Below are 16,774 nucleotides of genomic sequence, written 5' to 3'. Positions count from 1 at the left end.
TCAAACCGAGAAGCTTCCGCAAAAGACTCGTCGTGAATGAAGACTCAAGGCTTCTTACAGCCAGACGCACAAAAATAAAGAAGAAAAAGCCCCTAAGTTCATGAAGGGCCTGATTACGCGAAAAATAAACTCACAGTGCCGTAATATGCCGTCCAATAGAAAAGTACGTAGCATAATTCGCAATTTGACGAGTGTGCTTTCAACATGACGGATTTTGTCACGACGAAAAAAAGAGAGGAGAAAGAGAGAGAGACAGAGAGAGAGAGAGAAACGGACGATAAAAGAAATACTTTTCGAGTATACGCCTATGGTGAATGCATGTACATATAAAAGAGCTCATAGCATTCTTTCGATGCGTTTCATATACACATATGCCTTCTCTTCTTTACCTCCCTTTTGGCATGAAGTATTTTACCAAAGTTTAACAGAACAAGGATAATCACTTTATTTTCATTCATCGTGTCAATGTGTAAGATATATCTATATATTTTATTTATGTCACGGTAACGTGTATGCGTATACATCATATGTATGTACTTTAAATAGATAATAAATCATCTTCAAAATAACGTCATGCAATAAAATGAATCTATTGTACAATATAACTATAATAGGATGTTCGACAACAGGTGAGAGCAAATTCTTAGAGATTAAGTTTAAATTAAAAAATTAAAATTAAAAATTTAAAAACTGATTGTGAGTGATCAACAATAAGATCAAAACCAAGAATGATAAAATTGCAATTAAGGCTTTGTTTTACAAATGCTTATATGTATATTTATGTTAAAATTCACGTAAAGTATTTTATGTATTTATTCATAAAATACGTGAATATTTAAGCATTTATAATTATAAGACAAAGTCTTAATTGCAATTTTGTTATATTTCATTTTTATTTTAGTTTATTAAAACACTTAAATTTTTTCTCTTTATTGCCTATGACACTTTATATAATAAAAACTAGTAAAATGTTAAGAAAATTGAGGTAATTTCATATTCAGCTAGCAAAATGTTTGCAATATTAATCAGCAGTAAATTCAAGAAATAAATTGCAGTTAACTGCGTCAATATCAAGCTTATATTTCATCCATAGAGACTGCAGACGTATGATGACAGTCGTCAAAAGTCAAGATCTGTTTCATAAGTGCCATATTGATTTAACAACCACTTGTGCGTATGTGTGTGTGCGCGCGCGCGCGCATGTGTGTGCATTATTTCTTACATTAATTTTGTTTATGTTCAACCAAGTACTGCAAATAGTCATTTTATTATACTTATTAATTTTATCTCACAGTTTTTTCATAAAAAAACTCTGTTTAATTTTTCTATTATGTTTGAATTATATTTAAATTACTATCATCTTTAATTACCTTATTTTTGTTATAAAATATTTTGTTACATGATTGACGTGACTCAAAGTCATTGAAAGTATACCGCTTTCAAACCTTCATTTTAGCAGTATAGAGAATCCAGCTCTACATGATACCGAATGATACGAAAGATCGCACAGAATCAGAGCGGAAACGACAGTAAAAATCTTGCGCCACTAAACGAAAGTGTACGCCGTAAAAGACAATTCCATCATTTCATCAATATTCTCATTCGGTGCATTTGTAAAACGGATAACCCCAACAGAGAATACTTAAATTTAGTTTACTATTAAGATGCAATTGTTTATGAAAGCAATATTTTCACAATTTCTGATTATTTCTAATATTAAATATTTCATATCAGAACTAAATTTTAACAAATTATAATAGATAATACTAAATTATAATTAATCATAGCTATATTGTTAAATATATAAAATTCTTTTTTTTTTCGATTTTTAAAAACGAGATGTAAAAACGAAATGTAAAATTCGAATTCCCATTTAATAAGTAGTTGCTCTTTTTTCATGATATTAATCGATCATCTCGATACATTATCGTACAGGCTGTCACTCTATGTTTTGATGTATTGTATATTTAGTTAATTGTGCATAAGTTTATTGATAAAATGAATAATCTGTTAATAAGAATTAATATTTTAAATTCAGATTTTAAATTTATTAATTAAATATTAAATTAAACTTAAAGAAAATTGTTTGAATTTACATTTTTAAAAAGTTAAATCTTTTAAAAACTAAAATTCTTTAAATATAAAATTTAAATATTAATATTGTCTAAGATTTCTAAATTAAACTATTTTAAATAGTATAAATCAAATAGGAATATAAGTTGTACAGGAATAATGGTAATTTTTTAAATAAAAATGAGTCTCGTTAATATAACTTTTAATAGACGTCAAGATAAAATGTTTAAAAATGAATCATAAATTTCGACATTTATTATTATTATCAACACATTACGTTTATAACATTAAAATTATTTTTATTTCTGTTTGCTTGTGCCCAATCAGTAAAATCTTAAATCGACATCTGTAAAGCAGAAACAATCTGCAATAAAATTTCGAATTCTTTATAAATGTCCAAGCGGCAATTTTATGTTGACATGTTGGGAAAGACGGCGCTAAATGCGGTTTAAATCGAAAGCGGTGAAAGTGGAGGCGTTTAATACCTATCCGTTAAACTTCAAGGTCGTAAGTGGAACCGAAAGAAACGCGATGAAAAAGGTCAAGGTTGCGTAGGAACAAAAGCGTATCCCAGCTCGCGAAGGGAATTTTCCAAATCAATCGCGTCACATTCGAAAAGCCGTCTCAATCGAGCCCTTTTCGCATCGAGCACCTCCTTCCGGCTGGGTTTACTTCCGGAAGACGTGACTTCCTTTCGTGAACAATGTTGAATGTTTGAGGTGCATGCAGTATCGTTAATCACTTTCGCTTCACTTGCTTTCCTCGGCCTATAGTCAAAGATGAACGGTATTTTTAGTGTTATAACATTATCGGTAATTTTATCATGTACAAATTGCATATTTAAAGTAATTGGATTAATCACATTTCATGGAAGAGTAACGAAAATATTAACTATTTAATATAAACAAAAAATGCAATAAGCGACGTGTCCGCAAGTCGAGATAAAAGCAACTGATCTCTCTCCCGTTTTTAAATAATAAAAAGCAAGTCGGCAAATATTAATTCGCCAAATTTGTTAAAATTGGTTATCCGTATTGCTCGCGCGTTTCATAAATATATTCAAATAGGTATTGCGGTTAAATACGAGCATACGTATGATAAAGTATTAAACATCTTTATTTACAGTCGCCGTTAAAATTGCGCAGTGCCAGGAAAACGAGATAACCTCGGTGCAGCGCGGCAAGACCAAGACTGCCGTGGCGGCCGTAAAATTTACGTTCGCGCGAAAGAGAAACTTACAATATTGTCGGCGTAACGATCGGTGCTCGCGGGGACCGCTCACAAGAGGCGTCGACCGACATTTCTTTTTCACGTGATCACGAAAATAAATTTCTAACAGTGACACGAGAGAGTTTGAAAACGCCTGAGAGAATTTCAGAAGAGAGGGAGGGAGGGAGAGAAGGGGAGTTCACCTCACAACAAGGTCCCACGAAATCACTTTCGAAAATAACTTCGTTTACGAGAAACGGCGGGATCGAAGTCGTTCGGTTTTATAAATAATCTTGCTTTGTTCGACGACGTGCGCATTGCCAACAGCCATGAATGAACGTAAACTCGCGAGCGGTTCCCTTCGTTCGCTGCAGCGCCGTGCGTTGTCATTGCCGTTCACTTAGCTCGACGACGGGTGCCCGATAAATTACGCGTTAATTAATCCCTCGCGTGAGACGTGCGCGTACAGAAATTCTCAACTGTTCAAGAAACGAGACAATTTTCTTTTAAACGTAGATTATTAAGTTACTTTTATGACAACTGTTATTTTTATATCAGTTATTTTTACAATAACCAATTGTTTAACGTCAAAAAAAGTAATGTTTTATTTCTACGTGTGACATATGTTCAACGTGTTAAATTATTAATAATAATAATTTGAGAAGTTATGAGCGGCAAATTTTAACGAGGCAGAAAATGTAAAAAGATCTATAAATTAATAGTTGGCAAAATATTCAGTAAACATGAATTATTTATTGTGCATTTAGTAATATCTCAAAAACTACGTAATATTTATTGCATAATGTTATTTTCGATAAAATAATTTCTGATCTAATGTAATAATTATATCGAATGCAGTCTAGGCATGAACAGGCAGCAAGATAAAATTCGAATTCGTTATACTAATAAAGACCATTTATTTTCTGATCGAGGCAAACGAGATTGTGTTCTAAAAAATGACGACGACATTATACTTCTCAGATTTAATTCGAGCCGATCGAGACGGTCGAACAGTTTTGAAACAACACATTGCCATCTCGCCGAGCAGTTAAGCACTTCTGGGTCCGCTTGGCCATTCGGTCGTTCGAGTCATCGATCATGCTTAATTGCATCCATCGTCCGCATCGCTGATATCATCCTGTCATGCGCTAATACATTATGCACGTCTATCGATCGAGATCCAAATAATGTAGCAGAAAAGAAAGTGAGAGAGAGAGACAGAGGGGGGATATTTAAAAAATATGCATTTATCGATGGCGGCTGTTCCAATTTAGAGACATGAAATTAATCGATATATTGTGAAAGAAGCACAATGAAAAAGTCCCACCGAAGATGACGTCATGATTAAACTCCGATTTATGCAAGTTTCACACTGGTGTAATAATTCGTTGAGAGCTCGTTATTGCGCGATTCTCTTTTGCCTCGTATCGCGTGATGCCTCAGTAGGATTCGCGCGATTATATAAGAGGACACGTATTTATAAAGAAGAAACAACTCCACCAAAACAAATTCTAATTCAAATTAGACTGATTGAAAATTCCGATAAGGCTATTTTTAGCTCACTTGCTATACAAAAAAAAACATGATTGTTTCGTTCGAATATTTATAATAGTGTTTCTCATTTAATGTTTCGTAAAGCGGAGTTGTCTCGCAAAATTCTTACAAAGCTACTTAATTTTCTTATTATTTTAATTATTGCAATAATATATTTTTTATATTGTTTTTTTTTGTTACAAGCAAACTACAGTTGATGTAATACGAATCATTAAAATTATATCATTTTTGAATTTTAGTTTCTTATTGGTAGAATCTAGCGTCACATGCCGAATGACGAAGACTTACATAGAATTAGAGCGGAAATGGTAGTGAAAATCTTGCACCATAAACGAAAGTGTACGTCGCGAAGACAATTCTACCGTCAATATTCTTGCTCGACGTTCGTGACTCAATTACTTCAAACAACCAGAAGATATTAAAATTCAGTATACTACTACATGCTGTTTTGTTCACATAGAATTATTAACATTTCCATAATTTCTCATTACATAATATATTAATAACACAAAATATAATGCATAAAGTTTTATTTTTTTACATTTTTAAAAAAATAATACGAAGTTTAAACTCATATATATCCGCTGTTCTTTTTATAATGTTAATTAGTTTGTCTTGATACATATCATATGTCAATTCAAAACAAACTACCATGTTTTGACACAGTTATAGCATAAATAAACAATAAACTTATAAGTAATATATAAATTTATCAAGAAATATTAATAAGAATTAATATTCATTAATCAAATCTTTAATTAAATTTTAAAAAATGTGTTATTTTAAATGTTTAAAATTTAAATTCTAATTAAATTTAAGAAATTACATTAAATTTAAATCTTTTACAATTATATTTTAAAATTGTATAACTCAAGTTTTTTACGCCAATAATGTTCTAGTATAATTAAAATATCAATTATGATTATATTCTTTAAATTTAATTAAAGTCGTAAGAGAAACAACAAATTTTTAAGTCCAAAAAAACGTACCTTTAAATTCATATTCGCACAGTAGGATAAGACATTCTGAATTTCCTCAATTCATTTACTAAGATCTGGAACGAGACACTTAATGGCGCACAGGTTGCACGATAAGAATGGCTTCTCGTGCGAAGTTGTGTTCAGCCACTCGGAAGGAAAAGTAACCGTTTCCCACGACGAAGGGTCGATTACATCGAATCCGCTCGAGCTTTAAAGCAATTCTCGTTCTCGTCCTGTACACGTGTGGAGTTTACCCACTATACGTGCCGACACGTGTATGTGCATATTCGTCATGAAACTTAAGGATATATTCACACATTCACAGTAAGAAATCTCTTTATTATCTGATCTCTTTAATTTGTGCAAGGATGTAATAAGCATTCTGTTTTGAACTATAGAAATAAATATATAATAGTAAATCTATAATACAAATAAATGCAAGTTTATTTCTACAAGAATTGTACATTTAATCTTAATTATTATTATTCTTAAAAAGATAAATAGCTAGATAAATGTTTATTTTAACATAATAAAATCTATTTAACCATTTTATGATCAGTTTAAAAGGAGAAATACGTAAGTATTATGCTGCAACTACTTTCTCCGAAATTAAGAAAAATTATTAAATTAAATATAGAAAAATTAAATAATGTTAAAATTATTTCAATGTCTTTAACAGTTTCTCTTTGCTCCGAGTCCTCTTTATTTTTGAGACTTTATATTTTTTTGTTATTCTTTATTTTTTTTTTTGTTACGCTTATTCTTCGTGGTCTGCATAATGTACCATTCTTGAATTTGTCGGAGCGAATTTCGCTTGAGGAACGAGTCGGGCAATCTATGTACTCAGGGAAAGTGCTGTCCTACTTGTGTGCCCACCACGTTGTATAGACAGACACAGCAACACACTCACTATCGTCGCACTATAGTGAGCTACCATTGCTAACGTGGGTAGCACTACTGCACACCGCGAGACTGGTAATTGCAACGTCACGAGCAAACGCACCTATGCGAAGCACTCGTTCGGGACGCTTTTATGTAATCGAGCGTGTAACGTGGCGAGAGCGTGTCGCAAGATTTCATGAATGAATCGCACGACTTTCGTGCCTATCGAAGCTGATTGACGATGGCGAGGAGGAATCGCCTTTATCCCGACAAATTCGGAAAATGTGAAGAAGCATGTAACATAAATGTGTAATCAATGAGAAACCAATAAGAAAATATTCTCCAGTGAAATAAACGCTGGCTTGAGTACTGATTATTATACACGATTATTATACACAATTGTATAAAATAACGTAATTGTCCTTCTCTTAAACTATATCATATTTTCAGGATTGGGAAGTAACACGTTACTTGTAACACCTTTACCGTTACAGTTACTTTTTTTGATAACGGATTAGTGGCAACGTTACGTTTCTTTTTCTGTAACTATAACGGTAACGTAGTTACACTTTTGAAGTAACGGTAATAAATTTAACAATTATTTTTATTGTATGAAGTTGTACTTTTTATAGTATAAATCCCATATTTATAAAATACATTGTAATTTGTACAATTCAGTTTTCAGTTATCAACCAATTATCTGATATGGAATTATTATATAATTCTCCGAAATTAAAAGAATCATTTATTAAATTTAATGTAGTTTTATCAAACAGTGCATCCGTCGAAAGGTGACTTAATATTGTATTGTATTATAATTCTGTATTGTCACCTTCTAGAGGTAATTTACATGATACATGATCTATTCATAAAAATTTTTTAATTATATATTTTAAGTTTTAAAGTTTTGTTTTTTTTTACTTTTGTGTGTGTGTGTGTGTGTGTGTGTGGTTTTTCAGATTAAAAATAAATTCATTCCTTTTGTTAATACTTAAAATTAAAAAATATTTCACAATTTTTTAAATTTAATCTTGTTTTAACATTGAAAAGTAATAGAAAGAGTAATACATTTTTATTAAGTAACAGTAACTAGTTATTTTTTTGACTCGGTAACGAATAATGATAACAAGTTACTTTTAACTTTCCCATCCGTGGCGGCAGTAATTGTATGAAACACTTACTCTATTGTATTTTGAAAGTCACAAGATAGTATATGTATAAAAGAAATCAAATGCATGTTACAATGGATTATGTAATCGTTAAAATTGTAGATTTAAAATATAGATGCCTTCACGCCTCGAGAAAAATCCACGCTATTAACAATTAGAGCGGCCAAGGAGACAAATAAGAGCCGTTTAAACTTTGCTATAGATAGAAACAGTTTAACAGACGATTTTATTATCTGCCATCAAAAACGAATAAAGGAAATATTATATGGATTATACAAGGCTGAGGTTAACAAACAAATGCGCTATTGGGTGTCTTTTATTGATTATTACAAATTTCTTTTTATGTAAACATGAAATACACATGCGCTTTGAGCAGAGTGTTATAAATTTTAGTGCGGATTGAAGGATAAACGAATAAAATGCTTGATGACGATACTTATGTAAACTACCGAGTTAATTATACACAGAAAGAAAGATTTCTTTAAATTTAATAAACCGTTTTGTTCGACTATTTCAAAGCATACATTTCTTTGTTTCTAATAAATTTTATTAAATCTAAAGAAATCTATTTAAAATTTCAAATCAAAACCAAAGAATCAAAACCATATATCCTTTAGAATAGTCGAACAAAACTGTTTATTAAATCTAAAGAAATCCTTCTCTCTATTTTTTTTTAATTAAAAAATTTCCGCGTCTTTCTCGAAATCGCACAATTGAATCTGTCTCTGTTCTGTTTTCATGGTTTATTGGTTCTGGTTATCATCTCCGCTCTCAATTCTCGATTTTTCGTTCTAAATGTTATTCACAAATTACTGTCTAATTTTTAACGACGTTGTTTAAGTTTCTTTGTTATTTGCCAATGATCGTAGAATAATCTCAAAATAATGATCGTTATGAATATAAGGATTCCTTCCGCGAAAAATCTATTTCTAAATTCAACGAAAGGCAGACCAGCAGAGACAGAGAAAAAAAACTTGCGTATTTAAATGCGCGATGTCTATGTTTACTTGCTCCGCGTTGCTCGCGTTTGCAGCGAGAATTGTGGCAATATAATAGCCACAAAATATTTGAGGTATCGCGTGAAATCCGAGAAGAAAGAAATAACATAAATACGGTAAGCAACAGTGCGTGAGTTTCGGTGATTTGCTATTTAAAACAACAAATAGAAATAACAATGTTTTTCTACGTCAGAAAAAATCAATAATTATGATTTTCAATCATAAATTATAAATTTAATTTAGAATAAAAAAACATATATGTGTACGTGTATATTGACAGATATAAATGCCTGAATATGTGAATATCTCGAGATACCTCCATATTTTATATAAAAGTAACTAGGTACTACTTTTAAAAATCAACTTTCCCATTCCTATATTTTCAATTATGATTCTCTTTATTCTGAAAAAACCTCAAATTATTTTTTATAATTAGCTAATTATAATTTTATTTTTCTGTATGTTATATTTACAGTTTATTATGCTAACAGCTAAATGTTCTCACGCAAAGATATATTTGCCAAACCCTTCTCTTTATCTTTTTAATTTAAATTTCTTTCTTTAATTTAAATATTTTTTAATAATATTAATAATTTTCACTATTGGTATTATCAAACTTCTGAAAAATGTTGCCATTAATTTTTTCTAATCAGTACATAATTAGATATTTACAACTTTTAAATAATTCAAAATGCTAAACATCTAATTTATATATTCGTTAAATACAGTAATAGTATTTAATACCTGTAATTAACACCGCGGGTGCGCTACGCGCCTCGAGATTTTTCCTGCGATCTTCTCGTTACTTCGCGGTGCAGTCTTTGTATCGAAACAACACGCGCCCACCGATTATCTCGCTGTTCTAATCACAGGTCACCATGAGTCTTGTAAACGTTCCGCGATGTAAAATATTTTATGAATTAATGCATGAGTAGGTACACTGGATGTAATAAATGTGCATATGTATTCGCCACGCGGACCTTCTCGTTCCACTCTAACTTAATTTTAAACTACAGAACTTGCGAAACGTCGCGGCTGAGACACGGTTGCTATTTTCCCGGGAGCGCGGCGACTAGCTTTTCGCCTTTTATTCTAAGAAGATCTGTACATAGAATAGAACAAGAAGATTTTTGGAGACGGGAAAGCGCAAACGAAGAAATCTCAGTTAATTGGTCGAGCACCAACAGACGAAATTATTAATTCTTTTTGTTAGACATATTCCTGTATTTTGAACACTAAATATGCAAATTCCGCAGCCGATGATTATATTTATATTAACATATTATACATTAAATTACTTATAAGTAATATTTTTTCTTAATTAAATCAAGTTAAAATTAATGACCTATAAAATTAATTACATTAAAAATTGCATGGACAAAAAAGCAGTTTAGCTAAAAGTTGTTTTAAGATTTAATTAATATAAATTAAATTAAAAAAGGATATTGTAATTCTTTTATAATAAAATCATTAAATAAATTTAATATTTTATTTATTATATACTAAATTTATATAAAATAACAAAAAATATTTTTTTATATAACAATGTTTCTTTCATTATAATTTTTTTCTCTCTTATGTAGGCAATTTTCAACTTAGAGAAAAAAGTTAGTCAGTTAAAATTTATGTATTTTAAAAATAACTAGTTAAAATTAAAAAATTTTACTTATATAACATTAAGTAAATTACAAATTAACATTTATTAACCTTTTAATTTTTATTACGTACTTTATTACTATTCATTGTTCAATTAATTAGTCAACTCTGCTTATCAAGTACTATTTTAAGTTACGCAGTATCTTTTATCTTAAAAACTCCTATATGCTTTTTTCCTTATCTTCTCTGTAAAAGCAAAAACTATTAAAAGAAGATTAAGAAACCTATTATACTATTTAGAAAAAATCAATCACACAATTTTTTAAATCAAATATAACTTTCTGTCATTACTTTAATCTTGTCTTGTAGTATAATACACGACTTTGTTAGCGTAAAATATTCCATACATTCAACTACAAATCCCGATGCATGTTGCCATATAAATTTATATATTATAAGTGCATGTATAATGGTCAATAAATATTGATGGATAAAATAATCGATTAATGCAGAATTAATTACAACGTTACTTTCCAATTTTCCGTCACTTTTTAGTTAAATAAACTACAGAAAATAGGATACATCACGATAAGTTTTATCCGGTGTAATACAAACGCTCGTAAACGGACGACTCTCAAAAATGTTAATTTCACGTTTGTATTTATAAATATTCAGTTCTTTATGTATATCATTAGCGCTTAAAGGTACAGATCTCGCGACGCGTATCGAATACATAAAACGCTAATAAAGCTTTAATACGCTCATCTTTTTTCACTCGTCACAAAGTTATTGCATATATTGTACGCGTAACGCAGTCGTTTTGCAGCGCGACATGCATATTTACATGAAATGCAGGATGAAATTGGCGCAGCAATTAAGCAGCTCCTTTCTCCGCGATGACACTTGAAACTTTCTTCAACGCGGTTTATGTGATCGCGTTAGTTTTCGTCCGGAAACCAGACGGCGGATGAGCTGTTGTTCTTGCAACCGACGCAATTAGCGTGTTCTCTAATTACACGGAAAATTGAATGCGATCATTATACGGAGAAATAGATGTTTTACGGAAAATATTACGGCAATATCGTTGTCTCAAAGAGACAATGAGTCCATATTTCGTTTCATCCAAAATTAATGTCACTTATTTGAATAACAAATGTTAAAAAACTAGAGGAAATAGTACTTTTTAGCGACAAAATTAAAATTAACAATTATATGTAATGTATAAGCCTTAAAAATTAAGGATTTAAAATAGTTAAGTAAAATTAAATCCAAAATAATTTTAGATGATAGATATTTTATTATCAGATAACATAGTATGGACAACATTTCTTACACAAATCAATTTTATCTACAATAAGTTCACAGAGATAAAATAGAGTTTTTTTTTGTATATCCAAAGTTTTGATTTTTAAGTCCAAACGAAAAACTGCTTTGCGTATCGCCTTTGAACTTTACAATTAACTCTTCATTCCTGCTCGGCGGGTGCAACAATTTTAACGACGTAATACAAAACGAACGAGGGGAGGGAGGCATCGAGCCAATTAGAGAAAAGCTCCGCGCGTGTGTCGCAAAGGGTAAATATAAATCTCACGGGATGTGTATCGCAACCACTGAGACGGTAGCAGGCAACGCCCTTAAAAGCGGAGCGAAAACGATGGTGATGGCGACGGCGCGGCGAGAGAGGTCCTCTCGGAGTGGAAAAGGACGCCACGGCGGGTGGGATGCGGTTCGAGGCAGAGGGGAAGCGTAAAGATAAAGAAAAAAACGAAGGAGGATACACTCTTGGCTTCAAATCAAGGACCAGACGAACCGGTCTACCCCCGTCCGCGGGATGTGTCGTATCTTTTTTTTTTCAGCCTCCTTTTTCCCCCAGGTGTATCCTTCCTTTTTCTCCCTCTTTCTCGCTCCCTCCCTCCTCCCCCCTCGCTCCCCCGTTGGCCCCATCGACCCCTCTTTTCATCTCTCGGTCGAATCCTCGCAGGTGTCCGAGGCAAGAGATGCCTAAAAGTCACGACTAGGATGGACCAGAATCAAGACTCTCGTTGTTATCCTAGAAGGATAGGAGGAGAGAAGGGGGATCGGAGAATCGAATTTCTCGCCGTACGATTCACCAGGATTTATTTCGATTGATGCGACGCAGTGAGATTCAAGTGACAAAGAAAATATATACGGAATCTCTTGCTTCTCGAATATTTGTTGGAATAAAACCACCTCGCACACTTACCGTGTTCCTGTATTTCGTAATAATAGATATCTCACTGTGGAAACAAAGCAACACGTGCAAATAAAGAACAAATAAAGAGATTGAACAAGATTATCAATCAATACGGTTTTTTTTTCTTTCGAATCTTATATCAAAATAATACGAATTATCTTTTCTTGCGAGACACTGTCATTATTAACATGACACACATTGTACCGCTCACATTTGGTGGATGCAATTACACGTTTTACAATAGAGCATAATATTCTCCGAAACATAAACGGCCTCTCAAAAAACCTAATTTTCTTTAATAACACCTCCTGTCACGTTGTCCTGTTTCGGTTGAATATTCGTTGCACGCCCACTTAAAAGGACAATTTCCCCGATCGTGAGAGTCTTGTGGCGAAGCTCGCCTTATTTCTTTTGCAAGTCGTAACGCGCGGGTACAGGTGATCGAACTCCGTCAAGGGTCGCGCGAGGATCCTCAAGGAGAAGGAAGAGAGGAACGCCTCTCCCGTGAGCGCTTTTTGCTCCGCGAAGGACCGCCCCTCGCGCAAACTTTTTATCCCTCCCTTATGACTCGGTAATTTAAATTTTCGAAGCCGCATCTTCGAGAGTGAGAGACAGAGAGAAAGAGAAAGAAAGAGAGAGAGAGAGAGAGAGAGAGAGAGAGAGAGAGAGAGAGAGACTTTTTGCGGTAAATGAGACTCACGCGCGTGTCTTTTACTTCGTCGCGCGACACGTTCTCCAGGATCGTGTCTCTCCACCGCGATTCAGGATCGTGAGCCAGAATCTACTTCGGAAACCCTCGCCCGAAGGAAATCGCACGACGATCGGTGGAGTACGAGAGGAATAACTAAGAAGGGATCCTCGATTCGAATGCGAGACTGCAGCGCAAAAGGTGAAGCGAATCGTCGATAGAGTTCTCCTTCTTTCCCAAGGTACGATGTCTATTTTGCTCGCTTGCAAATACTTATATACTTGAATCGCTGAATTTAATTTTAATGATTGGTTTTTTAAATCATCTAAAATTATTCCTTTCTCTATACAAAACGAATAATGGATAATTAAGTGAATGAAACTTTTTAGGATTTTATCAGGACAACTCAGGACTTCCTAAAAATGTTCGTAGGACTTCTAAGAACGTACGAATGTATACTTAAAATACAAATGTATTCTTAAAATATCTTACGGGTGTTCTTTGGATATTGTTTAGGACAATACACAATTAAACAGAATAAAATCTTTATGTCATAAATTTTTCAGTAAAATTTCTCAGAAATTTTAATTCCCTTCATGTGTACGTGAACCTTGGTCAAGCTCTAGATATGATATAGGATATGACGTGATCTGTCACATACGACCTTTGACAATCGGTCGTGTCACATAGCCATTTATTATCAACAACGCGGAAGCGACTTCCGGTCGGTCACGGCGTTTCCTTCCGGTCGAGAATTATTATTCGAAGAGTCCACGCCTCGAATCGGCGACAAAATTGCGCGAATAAAATTTATTTTTTAGCAAAAAAAAGACGGAAAGAAAAAATTCAGATACAACGTGCTATTTACCAGCGTTTGCAATCACGTATTCACTGTCCGTCGCATTGTAATGCACCTCGCTGATACATACCGATCGCCCGCACGGCGATGGCGTAACGGTGCGCATGCAAACATTTATTGTTGCTTTTGAAAGGAAGAACGCACGACAACGTCGAAAACAAGCAACATTTCGTGAGAGGTACAAGGTCTCGAGAATAATGTAACCTTGAAATTACAGGAAAGAATAATGTAACCTTGAAATTACAAGAAAGTATTCGCTCGCGATACGTGTTTTGCTTCCATGAGCCGAATTAATTAATATGTCTTTCGCAAATAACTAGCTGAATTAAATATAATCTTTTTTTTCACAAAGCTATTACACCAAATTGTGTTAACAGGTAGTGGCTATTTTTATAATTTGTGTCAATAATAATCAAACGTGTCTGTCACGATCATAATCATACTTTGTTGCAGGTATTGGACTTTAGCGTGAAGCAATTTTCCCGTCACTAAAATGATTGGCGCTTCCGCGAAACAATTGTACTCAAAACATCCGTATAAATACATCTTGCTTTTCTGTAAATTAAGGGGATGCTAAAGTGCCCGTCAAACTTGATCGGGGTCAATAACGTAGAGTCATTTGTGCACATTATTAACAAGATTTTGTATGTACCTCTTTTATAGATTTGAAAATCCTTTTCCAGAATTAAAGTACACGTATTAATATCAGTCTGTAATTGAGATTTTATACTAAGAACAAAATTGTTTTTTAAATTGCTTTTTTTATCATCTTGTACCTTTTTATGCGTACTTTAATTTTATAAAATTTTTGTAATTCTAAAAAGTAAAATATTATAAAATAATATTATATAATACAAACACACACACACACACACACACACACACACACACACACATAATTTTATATGTTACATCAAGTGTAACATATAAAATTATAAATATCATTTTATTTTGAAATCTGATGCAATTTCGGATCGTGAATCGTGTCATGGATTATAATGGATTAAAATAAAAAACTTAATAATAATAATTAAACTTTAATAAAATAATTTTAATTAAATGCTCAGTTAATATAAGTAAATATATTTAGTAATATTTAATAATTAGATTAATAATAACCAAATAGTTGGTCAAAATTATTATACTAAATATTTGATTACATTAATATTTAATTAAAATTATTTTATCAAAACTAAGTTTATCATTAAGCTTAATTTTTAAAAACTCTTTTTTCAGTATAGATTAAACGCATTTTTGGTATAATAATTTCCTATTATGTTACATATTTTTTATAATTTATAATTGATGACTAATTTAACATTAATAAAGAGATACCTATTTTCTCATATTTTCTAAAATTCTAAACGTGAAACAAACGCAAGCTCATTTATCGCCTTTATTACGTAAAAAGATGCATGCGTTTATTTTCCAGTATGCGTAATAATGCACGTGCGATTAAATAATCGACATGGCATTTCTGAAGATAAAAATAATGCTTCTGTCATAAAAATCAGTTGTCTGCGCGCTACAGGAAACCTTGACGCGGCTGCATTGCACCTGTTGCATTTAATGGACTTTCACCCAGTTTTCAGGCTGGTGTAACAAGAAATTGCTACGTATAATCTAGCATAAACGCAAATTGTCGGGTACGTCGCTGAGCCACGCGTACTTTGCGATGCCGACCGTGTCTCTCTCGATGTGCGTAACTGCATAATGCGCGCGTAGCGCTCCCCGGAGTCGCGGTAGACCCGGGTGAAACGCCTTTATCTACTTTGGAGCAATTTATACCAATTCAACACGCAGCCTATATTTACGTTTCATATGTGTCTTTACAATTGTTGTCGTTTGTCACCCAGTCCTATATTTCATACCTTTCAAAAGCAGTACCAACACGTTCATGTAATTTTTCAAGCTGTATTTAACAAAGTCATCGTTCTCTTTTATTAACAAAAAAAAAAATAGAAAACTTTATATAAAGAATTTCACACAACATGCAGCAGTTAGCAATTGTTGATTGGATGTGATAAAACAATTACGACGGATAATAAAAGAAATAATCATCACGTTATTAGTTTTTAAAGTACTATGTTATAATTAATTTTACTTTATGATTTAATGTAATATATTATAAATATATTATAATAGGAATATAAGTATAATAAATATGAGCGTATTGGTAGAATAACAATAATTTCAAATAAAAAAGTTTTCTTCCTTTTCCTTTTTCTCGCTCTCTTAATTCTTATTTATATGATATATTATGTTTCGTATGTATCGATATAATTGGTGTATCTTATTTCAAAAGATTTATTCCACCTTCTTAATAAATGAGTTTATTGCTCTACCATCATATATGTTTTTATTATTTGTTTTGCTACTCTTATCATTTTTTCTAAAGATGATAGGATTATTTATATAAAGCGACAAGATATAATTACTCCTTCGTTGCCAGTTGGCAGTTGAGTAGCTGGTTCGTAAATTAACAATTATGTAAGAAGGAGGAGTTCTTACAATTAACTCTGCTATCGCAGTAGATAAGCAGGTAAATAAA

At 32.3% G+C, this 16,774-nt stretch overlaps 1 protein-coding gene and 1 long non-coding RNA gene across 3 annotated transcripts in view; both read right to left on the bottom strand.

Annotated features, from left to right (window-relative positions):
• The window catches only part of LOC118644120, a 102,180-nt gene that overhangs the window by 6,479 nt on the left and 78,927 nt on the right, over positions 1–16,774 (bottom strand). The window lies entirely within an intron of this gene.
• LOC118644557 lies at positions 2,352–7,684 on the bottom strand. The gene is made up of 2 exons (XR_004962328.1): positions 3,313–7,684; positions 2,352–2,840 (listed from the first exon to the last, which is right to left on the bottom strand). It is a non-coding gene; the product is annotated as an uncharacterized LOC118644557 (long non-coding RNA).

The sequence above is a fragment of the Monomorium pharaonis genome, chromosome 2 (assembly GCF_013373865.1).
Source record: "Monomorium pharaonis isolate MP-MQ-018 chromosome 2, ASM1337386v2, whole genome shotgun sequence".
Lineage (NCBI taxonomy): Eukaryota > Metazoa > Arthropoda > Insecta > Hymenoptera > Formicidae > Monomorium > Monomorium pharaonis.
Note: the sequence above shows the minus strand (reverse complement) of the source record. Positions and strands in the feature narration are given on the sequence as shown.